Source organism: Triticum aestivum, chromosome 2B (genome assembly GCF_018294505.1).
Source record: "Triticum aestivum cultivar Chinese Spring chromosome 2B, IWGSC CS RefSeq v2.1, whole genome shotgun sequence".
Taxonomy (NCBI): domain Eukaryota; kingdom Viridiplantae; phylum Streptophyta; class Magnoliopsida; order Poales; family Poaceae; genus Triticum; species Triticum aestivum.
Genome location: NC_057798.1, coordinates 660,118,941 through 660,134,440, shown reverse-complemented (window position 1 = coordinate 660,134,440; position 15,500 = coordinate 660,118,941). Strand labels below are relative to the sequence as shown.

General features: G+C 41.8%; 1 pseudogene; it reads right to left on the bottom strand.

Annotated features, from left to right (window-relative positions):
* Nucleotides 1–899: 899 nt before the first annotated feature.
* Nucleotides 900–14,144, bottom strand: LOC123046550 (uncharacterized; annotated as a pseudogene).
* Nucleotides 14,145–15,500: the final 1,356 nt, after the last annotated feature.

Here is a 15,500-nt window from a genome sequence, read left to right as displayed (position 1 = left end):
ATACGATCAGAGTAAGAAAAAGAGCGTTTGCACGTGTCGCTTTTCGATTAATAAAGGTAGTATGTTTTTTTTAATCAGATCTAATATGCCCAAGATTTTTTTTTTATTTTTTTGCAGGGAAGAAGAAGATAGAAGTTCAAAGAAGGTACTATAAGTCAGCTCATGTATCTCTACAATGTACAATCTTTTATAGAAGTTCAAAGAAGGTACTATAAGTCAGCTCATGTATCTCTACAATGTACAATTTGTTACTATAAATATATCATGGTATTGATTGTGAAAAAAATGTTTACAGGGACAGAAATTTCATCTCCAGGCCGACTCTGACCCGCCCCCTTCACCATCTCTCTCCGCTGCCGCTGCAAAACAGAAGACCGCCGCCACCTCGATCTGCGTCTCCGGCTATCTCCGCCGTAGCCGATGACGTCAAGGGAATCACCTCTTCCCTATTCACCTCAGTTATTGCCGCCGCTGCCGCCCAAAACATAGACATTGCCAAACCCGTTAGACACCCATGCCGTGAGTCGCCGCCACTAACATTGGCTCATACGGTGCCGCCCCCATTCCCAACGACCATGACGCCTACTTTCTCTCGTCTCTCCCTTCTCCATGGCGGCTCCGGGGAGGGACGACTCCAGGACGAGTCGTTGCTCGATCCCGAGCCAGATGCCGAGACGTGACAGTGGGTCCAGGTATGCCGGCTCCGGGGAGGGACGACTCCAGGACGAGTCGTTGCTCGATCCCGAGCCAGATGCCGACACGTGACGGAGGGTCCAGGTATGCCGGCTCATTGGAGATTGGACATATCAGGTGATCACGAAGGCTGGAGCAAGAAAGGAGAAACACCTACCAACCTAGTAAGTCAAATCAGAACCATCTTGCAAAATATGCGTATGATTTTCATGTTGATCTTCTTTTGGGATGGCGATCCACCCAGTTTTATTCTCAAAAAAGTCAGAACCATCTTTTTTGAGGTCAAGTCAGAACCATCTCATCCTTCCCAGAAAAGCCAAAATGCACAGCCAGTAGCACCAACGCAGCATAATTCCAACCAAAACAGTAGTTGGTTTTACAGTGGGTACGAAACAAAAGTGTCTCCAATGCAGGCAACGGTTTGCAGGGTGGGAAACTGCACTATGGCCTATGGGCACCAGCTACAGCCTACAGTGGCTCACTTCTTGCCACGGCCTTTGGATTTCCTAGGTTTCTTCTTGTTCTTCTTCTGAGCGCCCTTTTGTGTGACCGCTTCTTCCTTCACCGATTCCGCCTCCTTGCCCGAACATCCGGCCTGTCCGTCTGCCCCGTCAGTCTGCGGCTGGATGGCGGCTGCGGCTTCATTCCTTCTGCCATCTTCTTTCGCGGACGCCCTTGCGGAACGCAGGAAGCTGATGACCGTCTGCAGTTTGCTCTCGCCATCTTGCCACATTGAGTACAGATCCTCCACAGTCTGACAAGCTGTCTTCTCCGTCCTGCGCAAATGGCAATTTTTCACAAAAAATCAGGATCGCCTAGTCATGTCTCACAAGAAGTCACTCATACCGGTCTATCAAGTGCAATACGGCATGTGTACCACCATTAAGATATTTAGAGTTGGCCCTGATTTAAGATTTTCCTACCTGGCAGAACGTTCTTCGAATTCGCTGCAGATGTGCCTGACCTCTTCTTGCAGTAGTGCATCAGTCAGCCATGGAATGGCGCTCCTAAGGAACTGAATAATAGACCTTGCATCTTTCTGCAGAAAAAATAGCTTTCAGAATAAGTTGGCAGCTGCGAAGCAATGGGACAAAGTGAAAAATTACAAAACAAGCATTGTAACATACGAAACTCACCTGACCTTCCTTGTTGACCTGAAAAGTCTCAACCATCTCCCAGAAGGCAGTAGTCTCACCACTTAAATCCATCTCTCCAGTGCTCTCCACCTTGGTATCATGTACAGCCTTAGGAACGTTTCCAGCAACATTACACAGTTTGTTACCATCCGATTTTTCTGGCAGTGCAGCCTCTTGCTTTACAGAACTTCCCTCTTCAGGGCAAAGAATAGCCATTATCTTCGGAACATCATACAAATCCTCCTTGCTAATCATAACAACATTTATGTTCTCACAGATTGCTGGGCCTTTGGACGAACCCATAACGACCATACGATCTCCTATTGCAGCAAGTGCGTCAGGAACCACTCTTATTAAGTTGCTTGGTGCACGAGGCCTCATTTGCAAAGCACGTAAGATCTTCTGAGAGAACTCCCGAGGTAAATCCTCGAAGACTCTACAGTCCAGAAGAGTATTTGTGATCTTATAATAGGAAATCCCCACGTCATGAGTTAGGATCAGTGGATAAAGTATGACCACTAGTCTCAGGAGGACTTCAGTGTATGAACTACTAGGAGTTGAAGTCCTCCGGACCCACTCCAGAAGCATTTTCTTATCTGTCAAGATATTCATAATTGTCTGAAATATGAAACGGCCTGATTCGAATATCGTCTGTAAAATATCGTAATCTGGTCTTGAAGTAGATGCCAGGCAGGTTTCAAGGTAAACCTTGCTGGTGCGGCACTCCAGCATATTGACCAACTGAGATTTCGTGCAGTACACACCACAACCTTTCTGTAGCAGGTGTGCTGAAGACAAAAAACCAAGGCACTCCATCAGACCCACATAGCATATTGGGGATATGTAGTCCAGTTCCTCCCTCCATATCACACCATTGAAGGTAAAGTCAAGAGCAAGCCTGAAGTTCGAGATCAAAGAGGTATCAACACCAGTATCAAGAAAACTCTTCAAAGATCCATAAAAATTTGCCCACTCAGAATCATTGCCTAGGTACTGTAGCAGCCTTGAAATTAGTGCATCATCCAATCGTGCTGCATGGAGCAGAAGTATGGCTGTCCTCCCAAGATATCCATGAGTCAGTTTTCTATTTGTTGGTCGAAGATTTGCACCTATGTAATCAGAAATTAAACCATATGAAGCTGGTGAGTCAAGTATATGCAAGAGGCTCCTCCTTGCCCCATCTCTCCAGAAAAGAAAAATTAACTCGAAGAAGCGACGCTCCCAGAGAACAGAGAAGCTTCTTAACTTCATTGTACTTTTCGGCATACTGAACTCTGGTTCTTCCAGAAAGTTAGCTATCTCCTTTACAATAAGGATGGTTCTCACCAGGGCATATGAAGATGCTGCATTTGGAGAAATTTTAGCAATGGACTCCAGAGCTTCTTAAGTACACCGAAGCCAACAGAAGACAACTCATTCATCAAGAAAGACTGGGCACATGAACGATACTGAAGGACATCCAGCCAACATCGGTTGCCATCTTGCTGCAAAGAATTTCTGCCTGCGTTAGAGAGCCAACTTGAGTTCATGTTTAGCACAACATATCGGACATCTTCACCATCTTTCCTCAACCCAAAGTACTTAGCGTAAAGATCTTCATACTCATTTAATTCTGGACCATCAGGGTGGCGAAGATGAGATAGTACTTTCATTATGGTTGACTTCCAGTTATTCCAGGCATACGCTAGGGTTTCGGGTGATATCTGGTTACGAGCCACCATATCATTACAGCTACTTTCATCTTCAGATCCTGGCCCTAATTCCAAATTGTATCCAGAGACTTGAGACTGAAGATGAGCATGAAGAATCGAACGGGAAGCAATAAATTCAGCGAACAAGTTTCCACATTTTCTGCCTTCAAGAAAAGTGCAATTTAAACTGGGAAGAGACTTGTTCATATCTGACAGTGCATCAGCTTGCAGGCAAACAAAGCAGTAGAAGCACTCAGAGACCTTTTTCGCCATCTCTTTGGTTCTTGCAAGCAACTGTTCCTTCTCTGGATATCTTTTGGGAGGCCACCCTCTACGATTTGAAGACCAAAAGGAATCTGCAATGATATGGAGGAGGAGAAGCCGCGTTGCATCCTCAGTCTGATCTGCCTTCTCGAGCATGTCTACCTCCCGTATGATATGTCCTTTTTGCTTTGCTATTCCGGCAGCTTCGAGGAAATTACCCCTATCCACCTCTAAGCTAAACAGTTCTTCAAGAAGATTCTTAGACTTCAAGAATGCCCGTACATGATCCATAGAACTGAAAGCCCTAACAAAAGGCATCATATGCTTTATGTCGCCGTGCTCGGAATAATGCTGAGCACAACTTTCAAGATAAGTCTTTCTAATAGCAGAAACCTCCAAGGATTTTGAATTCTCAAGCAAATGTTCCTCCTTCAACTGTTGCAGGAACTGCAAGCCAAGATCGAATAGTTTTCCTTTCGAGCACATTGATAAACACTTGGTGTAACATTTAGCTTTGAAGAACACTTTAGCTGCCTCTAACCAGCACTCAGTCATGGAAAAACAATCACCAGCATCCTCAAGCCTGGAAGCACCACATTTTTGCACATAGAGCATACCTAGGGAAGTGAAAGGAAAATAATGTTTAGTCAGATAGAGTAGCGTAGAGTGCATATGAAAGCTAAAAACTATGCATAAATGTTTATAAAAATTAAGGTGTTTACTTGTACGGTAACTCTTTAGGAACAACTTATATTAAAAACGTTATGGAATGATAAATCGCAGAAATAATGGATACAGCATAAATGTTTTACAAAATAAAGGTGTTCACTTGTACGGTAACTCTTTAGGAAAAACTTGTATTAAAAACGTTATGGAATGATAAATCCCAGAAGTAATGGATACAGCTTGAAACTTATGTAGAGTCAGCGGACCTGCTTTTTTGTAGTCGCCTAATTTGATATAACATGTAGCAGCTTTCTCATGCATGCCTATGGACTCATAGATTTCTGATGCTTTCTGCATTGGAGCCTTGCCATTCTCCAAATTTGAGGACGTGGCACGTTCAGCAATTGCTACAAGTCCGGCAGCTCTTGCCCACTTCTCTCTGTATGCATCACCAGCCTTTTCAAAACACATCGTAGCCATTTCAAATTGCCCCTCGTTGAATAACTACAAGAAAAACGAGCACTTCTGATATTGAATAACAACCTCAAAAGAGAAGTACAGTAAAATTGAAAGTGCGTAGGCACAATAACACCTCTAAACAGAATTTATGTGCATAGACCAATTGTCAAACAAAAAAGGCCCATGAATTTCATGAAAATAAAAAAGGTCCAAACATACAGTGCATGGCAAGGTAAACTGGCTTTCCACAGATATCAAGATCACTGACCTTGGTTCCCCGTAGTCTCCAATCATCAGCACTGCTTCCTGTCTGCATTGCTTGAATTAGGGAAGGATCAAGTAATCTAACCTCTACAAGACGCAACTTTTTCCAATAGTCAAACATTGGTCGACAATAATCATCTGTATTCTCACATATCCACAGTCTTTGTCTCGTGCGTGTGATTGCAACATAGAGTTGCTTCAGCTCTGAGCAGAGAAGATGATGCTTGCTTCTGTCGAAATCCGGATGAGAGATCTCCTCAGACTGTGCTATAATATCTTTATCTTTCATGTAGCTGTACAGCACTCTCCATTTGTTCCTCAAAGGCGATGAGCCAAAAAAGTTGTACAGCAGCACATCCTACACCATGTCTTCAAAGTCAGTAAGAACACACAAAATCTTAAAAGGTTAAAACATAGCACTTTACTAATAATTTTTTTTGCAAAATGAACACAGATGAAAGTGAATTTAGATGCTCATACCTGGAACTCAAGGCCCTTGCATTCAACAATAGTCAAAACAAGAGCCTGTTTGCCAACAAGGTCAACAATTTGTTTTTTGGTACCATCATCCCGAACTAATATGACTTGCTCAGCACCAAACCCTTGCGTGTTACCATGCTTACTTTTGATTTCTCCAAATATAGTCATAATTGCACTTTCATCATTACCAGACTCCAGCAGCACGGGAGCTTCTCCATATACTAGTCCAGTCTCTGGATTAAGCTTGTCAACACTTGATGGGAAAAAGAAGTAGAGAAGGCTCATGATACTTTTTGCCATGTCAAGGATGCCGCAATGTGTGCGGAAATTTTGAGTAAGTTGGAACATATCAGAGAGTTGGACTTGTTTCCCATGTTGAACTCCTTGATTAAACGCCTCATTTTCGGAGAGAAATGCAGTATAAAAAAGTGAACGGATATCTTCAAACCTGAAATCGATACCCCTTGCTATAGTCTGTGCAGTGTCACCAGCAAAAAGGAAGCCTTCCTTGAAGTTCCTGCAGACATACTTAAGAAGTGCAATCTGTGTCATGGTTAGATCCTGCACCTCATCTATGTATACAAAATCCACCAGATCTCCACTGTAGCCCTCTGATACAAGACTGATGTGAAGACTGTTGACAAAATCTGATAAATCAAACTCTCTGGCAGTGGATTTCATACTCTCATAAGTATTGAAAATATTATAAATCCTATCTCTCTTCTCACTGTTCAGAGATGAAAATCTTTTGTCTGAGAGCATCACATAATCTTGTCTCCCAAGCTTGCCAATATATGGGTTGCTTGCTTGATACCTACCCTTTATATGAGAAATTATTTCAGTGAAGACAGTGGATGCGTCAAGATTCTTCGTCAGGTCTGCATTAAAACGAGGCCAATAGGAAGCAGCAAATTTCTCATAGGTAACTTCCTTCGATTCAATAAAAGTTTGCAGCGCTCGGGAGTTTGAATGCCGTCTATCAATGCTAGACTTAAGTTCACCATAAAACACATCAAAAAATGATATCCGGAATGTTCCATCAAGCATCATCAAGAACTTTCGATATGTTATAGTAAGAGGATAGTGCTCCTGAGGCAGATTGCTAAAATTGTCAGGTATTTCTGTAAACTCTTCCTGGTCATCAAAGATGTCGTGCATATGAAGAATGCTAGGCTGATCAGACACATCACCGGAGCCAAACCTATAAAAAAGATTGAGATAACTTACAACTAATATGAGGAATATGGTTGATATAACTCATAAAATAATCAAAGTGAATATTATTCGAAGAGTGTAAACTTCAACAACAAAAAACGGGGAGTTCCTGAGTTGGGTATTCATGTGAGTGCAAGCCACCACAAGGGCTAGTCCCCACAGGTATAGTGTTTTTTCTATAATTATTAAAGTACATAAAGAGAAAATGTAATTCAGATGTATAAAACCGCTTCGAAAGGGCATAACAAAGGAAGAATCTAAAGAGTTTGAAGTTATAAGTAGGTACCCTCACAAATAAAAAATTGTCATAAATACAATAAAACGGAGTGAGTACAGTTTGAATTTATCTTGAACCAAGTTGCACACATATTCCTGTCCACTTTAAATATATTTACAAACATTTTCGAAAATGTTAAGCACATGTAAACTTCTAGATAAGGCGCTAGTTCAACCAACTTACTTTTTGAGTCCGGAAATGTGATTTTTTATGGCTGAACACAACTTTGGGCTTACAGTTATAAACACTTGTTTCACAAAAATTTCTCCTATGTCCTTCAGTGGCATAATATTTTTATCATCCACCCCAGATAAATCAGCTCCATCCAAATTTAGGCCTTGGGATGCAATCAATGAGTGCTGCTCTTTTTGAATCAGTTTCATTGTCAATACAGTGGTTTTTCCAGTGCCTGACCTCCCAAGTATAAAACTAGTGAGCGGGAATTGGATTATCATCTTCTCTTCATCAGTCAGTTCAAAGGGGATATCAATTTCAGAACCATCCACAGCTGTCAGCAAATGTTTTGCCACTCCAGATGATAAAGAGTAGAATTTCATCAGCAAAAAACTTTCACGAACTTTCGAATTTTCCATAGTATATGACGTATCTACTAAATCAAGCTCTTCCTGGGCATCAACTCTGCAATCCTTCTTATAGCGAATAATATCATGCTCAACATCCCAAATAATAGGAACCTCCAGTTTCCTGTAATCCACCAAAAAAGGAGGCAGAGAATAAGAAGAATGTCTAAAGCAGCCCATTCATAAGCATGAACTTCTACAAACAGTTCATTTTCAAGCATCAAAGGTAAAAGAATCCTAGTAACAAAGAATAGCACAATAACAATGAACAATGCATACCCGAGTGTCTGCACTCTTCTGCAGTGATCCATGTAATCATCTGTGTACATCGAAAAAAGGTTCTCGAGACGTTGAATGGTTCTAGCGACATGCTGTTGTGACAGTAGGTCCCAAATTCGTATCATCTGGATATACCTGCCTTCATTTTTCTCCACATCAGTACTCCAAATAAGACAAAGGTCCCTGATCTTGTATACTTTTGCAAGATGGGAAACACCAGGTATATCTAAGTTCCTAACTGTTGTCCTCCAACCATCACCAAGTTTGATAAGCTTTTGGAGTACTTCCCTCCTGAGTTGTGATGATTTTAGCTTGGTGAAAGACTTTCTAAACTCGTCGCTAACAATGACCTGTTAAATTTACCAATACATAAAATAGAGTCAGAGAAAGAACGAGTTCAAGAATATATCAACAGGTACACAAAAATAGAGGCTGAGTAAGAACGAATTCAAGAATATATCAACAAGTATGTTCTTTAAAGAGAAAGTAAGGAGATTCACAAGATGGTCTGCAATCTAGACATACCATAGTGGAAAGTATCACGTCCCTGCAAATCTTAATTACAAACAGCATTACAGAGACAAGCAAACCACATGGATGATTCCAACAAGTAGACACATTGTTCATGACCATACCAAAAAAAAAAACACATATTATAAAGGAACAGTACATTCAATAAACCCAGTACTCCCTGACAACAAGTATGAGTCTCTTATCAGACTAATATCAATACATGTGGTTTGAATTCCAGTACACTAAATGCACATAACAGGACCAATTTAATTTTTTTTCTCGAGGATGCGTCCAAACATGCTACAAAATGGCGCAAAATTGGCAGCCAGCCAAAGTGAAGCCAAGCCAACGAACGGAGGAAAAAGCTACAACCTAAACTACTAACGAAAAGATAAGGAGGAAAAGAATGGCACACATAGAAGGAGCACATGAAAGTATGGGCAAAGTCAAGCTGACTAAACATCACTGTGTTACTTACCTTCCATCTGGTATTGCTGAAAACAGCTGAATCAGCATTAAGAAGATCCTCAAGCTCATCAAGCTCTTTCTTTACTTGCAAAACCAACTTACATAAGGCCGCGTCATTAGTGGCATTGAAAACACATTTACGTCTTTGAGCATCAGAAACAAGGTCTGCCCAGACAGTTCCACTTTTATACAGTGTATGAGCATTACCAACAATCCAAAGACAGTGCCTGCATCAAATAAATCATCGATTACATGAACTATATTATCAATATGACATACTTCGAAAGTACCAAAACAAAGTCCTGAAAAAAAAAGCTTACTTTGCCCTGGTAAGAGCAACATTTGTTCTTTGGTTATCAGCAAGAAACCCAACAACTCCATTCCCATTGGATCTAACCGTTGATAGTATTATTATGTCATCCTCTTCTCCTTGAAAACCATCAATGGACTTGACGCGCACATGAAAGCCATCACATGTGTCGTATTTTTTGCCAAGTCTAACATTAATTGCATCAACTTGAGAACTATATGGAGAGACCACACCGACGCTAAGCGCTTTGCCTGTACTTTTCCAACCTGCAGAAAAAACTAAACTGTTAAGACTGTACTGATAATTTGGGGTCGATTTTGCACAAGGCTAGCAAGTGAATTTTCTTTAGCAAACTTAAGTTGATTCTGTATCATCTTACAATTGACATAACATTACTTTTCAGCTCCGAAGGTAAAAACAAATGTCGAAAAGTGAGTACATGTAGTGGCCAACAACTTTAATAGAGCTATGCAGTGGCCAACAACTTTAATAGAGTTAAAAAATCAGAAGATATACATTGGTAACAAACTGGATTGTTGAACATAAAGTATTGCAATGATCACCTTTCCATCAACGAAGGTTATGCAACATGTAATACAAGGAAGACCCTATAAGCTTCTTAAGATGCCATGTTGTATCAGCAAAGTCACTTGATACAGAAACAATTTAATAACTACCAAGGATATTGAGGCAGGATATATTGGAAGAAAAGAGGGTTCAGCTTAGACATACATTTAAAGATGGTTTGGATGAGGTGCAGAACAACAGCAACTTCAACCATGTTTCGTCGGCTGTTTCCTGTGCCCTCTTTGTCTTCCCTTCCATCAGTGACATTTATAAGAGTGTAGCTGCCAAATGGGAGGCCTCTATAATCCTTGTTATAGCTAGGAGACAGGACATTTGTACCATCTAAAATCTTCCTCTCATAAAACTGAGCATTTGGAAACAGGCTAATACAAGGATTCATCCGATACTGTATATTCAGCAAATGTTTACCGAATTTCAGTGTAACCAATCTCCCAAAAAGACTTGTACCAAAGCCAGCTTCTTTGCATACCTAAAGATAAACAGTGAAAGGTAAGAACTACGATTATCATGAACAGATCTAGCTTTTTCGCAAATGAAAGGCAAGAACTAAGATTATCATGAACCAATCTCCCAAAAAGAAATACCAAATATCCCAAAAAGACCTGTACCAAATCCAGCTTCTTTTTTAGCCATTTGAACAGTTGTATGGACCATGTTATCCATCCGACTTATCTGATGCACATATTTCTATATTTGGTCAATTTTGATGTTTATAGTCTAAATCTTCACTGAATTTACAATATAAAAAACATTGTACGGTAAAATAGTTTTTATTATTTTATGTTAGACAAAACGTGCATGATCACTAGTGCTGCAGACAGATACGCCAATAGCAAAAAAAGCACCATTTTATTATCAGAAGTTGATGGTGTAGATAACTGAACTGATGACTATGGAATGACAGTATGACACCATACAGTATAAAGAGGGTAAGGCAAAACTTACTTTGCTTTTAACCATTGCACTCAGCTGACAGTCATCTCCTACCAAAACAACATGCTTCAACCAATGCAAACGTAGTGGGATCACCAACTCGCACTCCCGCACTTGAGCAGCCTCGTCAACGATTAAGACGTCGAGGGGTGCAATCTTCATGTGATGCAACCGATAAGAGCTGGAGGTAGTACAAAAAAGAAGTGTAGCATTGCGTATGCAGTAGCTCTGGACCCAGTTTTTGTCTACTCCAGTGGGTAAATTGAGTGAGTGTTGTAGATCTTTAAGCAATTTAAGGCATGCAGATCTTGCTCCATCCAGTTCCTTCTCAATAGAAGATATTGGTCATGCACAAACGGAGTTTTCAGTTGACAAACAACCAAGGGCCCTTTTCAAGCCCTCGTCAGTCAAGTGCGCGTCACACAGAAGACCACCAAAATTTTCCAGCATATTAAGCAATGTAGATATAATTATGACACTATCATGAGATAAGCACCTTCGGGGAAGGTGAACCAACAAATTCACTATGCATCTCTTAAGAGCTACTGCTGCCACATCAAACTGCTTTTTTATGAAGTGTAGCATTGCGTATGCAGTAGCTCTGGACCCAGTTTTTGTCTACTCCAGTGGGTAAATTGAGTGAGTGTTGTAGATCTTTAAGCAATTTAAGGCATGCAGATCTTGCTCCATCCAGTTCCTTCTCAATAGAAGATATTGGTCGTGCACAAACGGAGTTTTCAGTTGACAAACAACCAAGGGCCCTTTTCAAGCCCTCGTCAGTCAAGTGTGCGTCACACAGAAGACCACCAAAATTTTCCAGCATATTAAGCAATGTAGATATAATTATGACACTATCATGAGATAAGCACCTTCGGGGAAGGTGAACCAACAAATTCACTATGCATCTCTTAAGAGCTACTGCTGCCACATCAAACTGCTTTTTTATGAAGTCCAGGAAGCTGACAGGATCACTATTCCCAGCATCCTCAAGAAGCATATCGTAACGTGAAGCACAGTCATCAAAAAAGGACACCATTGAAGCTATTCTGTAGTTCCATCCAGACAACGAAGAAAAGCACTCAAGAAGTTCGTCCACACGAAAATCCAAGAAAACTTCCTGAAGATCCTCGGTGATGTCCATTCTCTGCTTGTTCCCAAACAGCACGACGTCTCCAAGAGAAAAGGGTAGACCATTTTCGTCAATGTGCTGGTTGAAATCCTTCAAGTTCTGAAGGAAACGAGTGCAGACTCCAACGACAGCAACATTAGTGGGAGCACAAGTAAGAGTTCTGCATTTCATACACGCCAAAGCCCATAGTAAAGCACTAACAGTCTTGGTCTTTCCAGTACCTGGTGGACCCCATATAAGCTTCAAGAGGTTCATATGCCTACATCGTACAGCTGACATCACAGATTCAATGGCATCCACTTGTGATTGATTAAGTTTAATCGAAAGTAATTGCTCTGTCAAGGAAGGCAAACAGCCCCCATCCTGTTCAATGCAGATACCACATACATCTTCACCCTGCAAAAGACCCAACAGAGAGGAGCTCAAAAAGTTAAGAGACCAATTTATGGTGGTAAAGAGAAAAGCAAGTAAAACTAAATCACAACTATCCAGGTTATATTACCAAATTTGTTGGGGCTAACAGTGACTTGATTACTGTGAAATTGTTATTCATGTGCGTGTCATAGGAAAGTGCTTTCCATATCCGTATGCTTGTCATGATATTACTGAGAAATATTGCATGTCTCAATTTACTCAATTCTTCTTCCAAACCAATATCCTTTGCAACTTTAACTCTGAAACACTTGTGGTATTCATCATCCAAAGAAACCTCAGTGACCATTGCCAAGCAATATGTCACACCGTAGCGGTTAAGGTCCTCTGCAGATTCAGGTTTCGAGCTAGACAAAATGAATATATCACCGCTCCTCGCCGTATATGCCTCGGTAGAAAAGCCAGCACCATTGTCCCAAAAGTCCACATCCATGAAGTATAATCCTGATTTTCCTGCTACCTTCATGGAAAGTATTTTCGACGAGGGCGCTTCATTGATGAGCTCAATGCATGAGCATAGATCCGACCTTGTTTCTTCAATCAGTGGCGCACGATATGACTGGAGATAGTGATCAAGCGAACTGAATTTGCAGGGAATAGTCTCAACCTACATAAAAAGGGTATAAACGAAAATATGATTATAGGCAGCAAAAGATTCTTTAATAATTGCTTGAGCACAGAAATGGCATGCAACTAATTATGGCAAGTTCTGAAAAAAAAAACTAATCTAGCAGAACAGCACTATGTGGTCAATTTCATATACTGCAAAATCAAGCAAGGATAAATTCAGAACACACATAAGCTGCTCATATCACCTAGGATGTTAGGTAATAGCAAAAAAGTCAATACATAACTTGTCACAGAAAATAAATTATAATTTGTGTCACCAAGACACCAACATATACAATACCACAAGCGTACGTATACCTTTCACATTAGCATACCTTTCTAATCTAACCACATGTATTTATTTTCCCCGCAAAAAAAACATGTATTTATTTATCCTCGAAAAAAAAAACACATGTATTTATTGCGTTATATACAGTATTTGGAATGAGACAGGCTCGATTATACTACGGCGATTGCGAGCAGTGCAACACTTGACGAATGAAACTAGTGCGTCATTGTTTTGAACAGCAGTGGACACCATCACGAATCACGGAATCCGTCACAAATGGCACCAACATGCAACATGTAAATTTTCAGAAATTCCATGAATCACCAAATTCGCAACAACAACCAGTACGTAACCAGCACTGGAGTCTAGAAGACACTGATAAATCACTGATTCACCGATTTAAGCACGGCTGGAAACCTAGCGCGCGTATGCATGCATACAACTTCACCCGTTCGGGGGACTGCGCAGTGCGCACAGATTCAAAAAGAAGAAGAAGAAGAAGAAGCTCAAACTGGCAACCGCGCGCTCGCGAAGAACATCACCAGAACTAGGATCGATGACGGGCGCACGAACCTTGGCCCTGTAGAGGTCGTCGTCGTTGATGTCCCGGACGGACCAGGAGAGCACCACGTCGCCCAAATCCATCTCCCGCGTGTCGCCGGAGACCGGGGCTATCGCACTAGTAGCTATCCCCGGCCGTCCTCACGCGCCAACACCGGAGCGAGCAGGCGGCATTTGCGAGGAGGAAGCGGAAGGAACCCGGGGGTGTGAAGGAGCCGCACCGGGTCAAAGGCTGCTGCGAGCGGCTGCGCTGTGCGGAGAAAGGCAGGAGTGGTCGACGCCTCGACGGGACGTGAGAGGAAGAAGAGGGGTGCGTGCTACTGCTGCGCAGGAAGAAATCTTTTGCTTCTGGGAGAAGATGCTACGGGGCTAGTACTAGGCTTTTGGGATTCTAGGGAGTGATCGATGGGACGCTTGGGAGTCAGGCCCTTTTCTCACGGGGAAGGTAAACCGCGGTGAATGGACTGCGGCGGAGGTGCACAGTGCGCGAAGTGGCTCCGGTTTTACGGAGCTAGCTGGTACGGTAAATTCGTGGCGGTAAAAATGCAGGTAGTAGTATATTTTTTTGAAGGGAAAAATATAGGTAGTAAAACGTGACGTCAGTCATCACAAAAAAAGAAAAAAAATGTGTTGTCAGTTTAGTCTTGACCGGCGAGCCTGTGGTTTGGCCTCTCCTCCGCCTCCCACTTCGGCGATCAATGGCAGGAAGGGGAATCCCGGTGCCGTTGCTCCAGTTAGTACTTTAGGTTAGAGTTTCTTAGACCTCGCATGGTGTGGCGCTTGGACGAATGACGGTGCTACTTTTTCGAGTTTGTCTTCCGGGCTTCGACCCTCCTTGGGTTTGTCTGTCTGGATGTAGTCGACAGAGTTCCGGCGTAGATTCCTGCCGTGATTTGGTGGTTAGGTGCTTCATATCTATGCAATGATTCAATGGCGACGATTGTGTCTTTCCGGTTGTCATTGGCAAGATCAAGCCGGCTCCGGTAGGGAAGTGGCGACAACGGTGCATCATGACTCATTTCGGTGGTCGTAGTGGTAGTTCGACTGGTTTCGAAATCTTGACGTAATTTTTATTATGTTTGAGATACTTTGTACTTCAAGTGAACTTTGATAATAGATCTAGGTCATTTCCAAAAAAAAAAGTATGGTCCTGAGTCAGTCTCGGTCCTCCTCTTTTCTATAATTTTTTATTGTGTGCTACTACATTATTATTTTTTATATTTTTACAGCAAATTAAATCATTTTTATGGATCTATTAGTTTAGTGTTCAATGTCTAGTGTTAGTTCTTGTTTGCTGTATAGCATGAAATCAATATCTACTGCGGTCAACATACATTCCTCATTTAACAAGACTTTTTTAGGGGCAACAAGAAACACTGGAAGCTTCGGAGGAGTCAAGACGAGTCACGTGGGGCCCACAGGAATAGGTGGCATGGCCTGGGATGGTCGCGCCCTCGCCCATGTGGGGCACACAGATACCGCCCTGACCTATTTCCGCCGTCATAAATCCCTATAAACACCGAAATCATCTGTCGTGCCTCCAGAAGATTTTTATCGCCATGGCAAGTCTCTGTTCTGAAGAGATCCCATTTAAAACCTTGTTCCGAAGGCACCATGTCTCGATTAAGATATTTAGGCAAAGGCCTTGCAGTATATCAAGTTT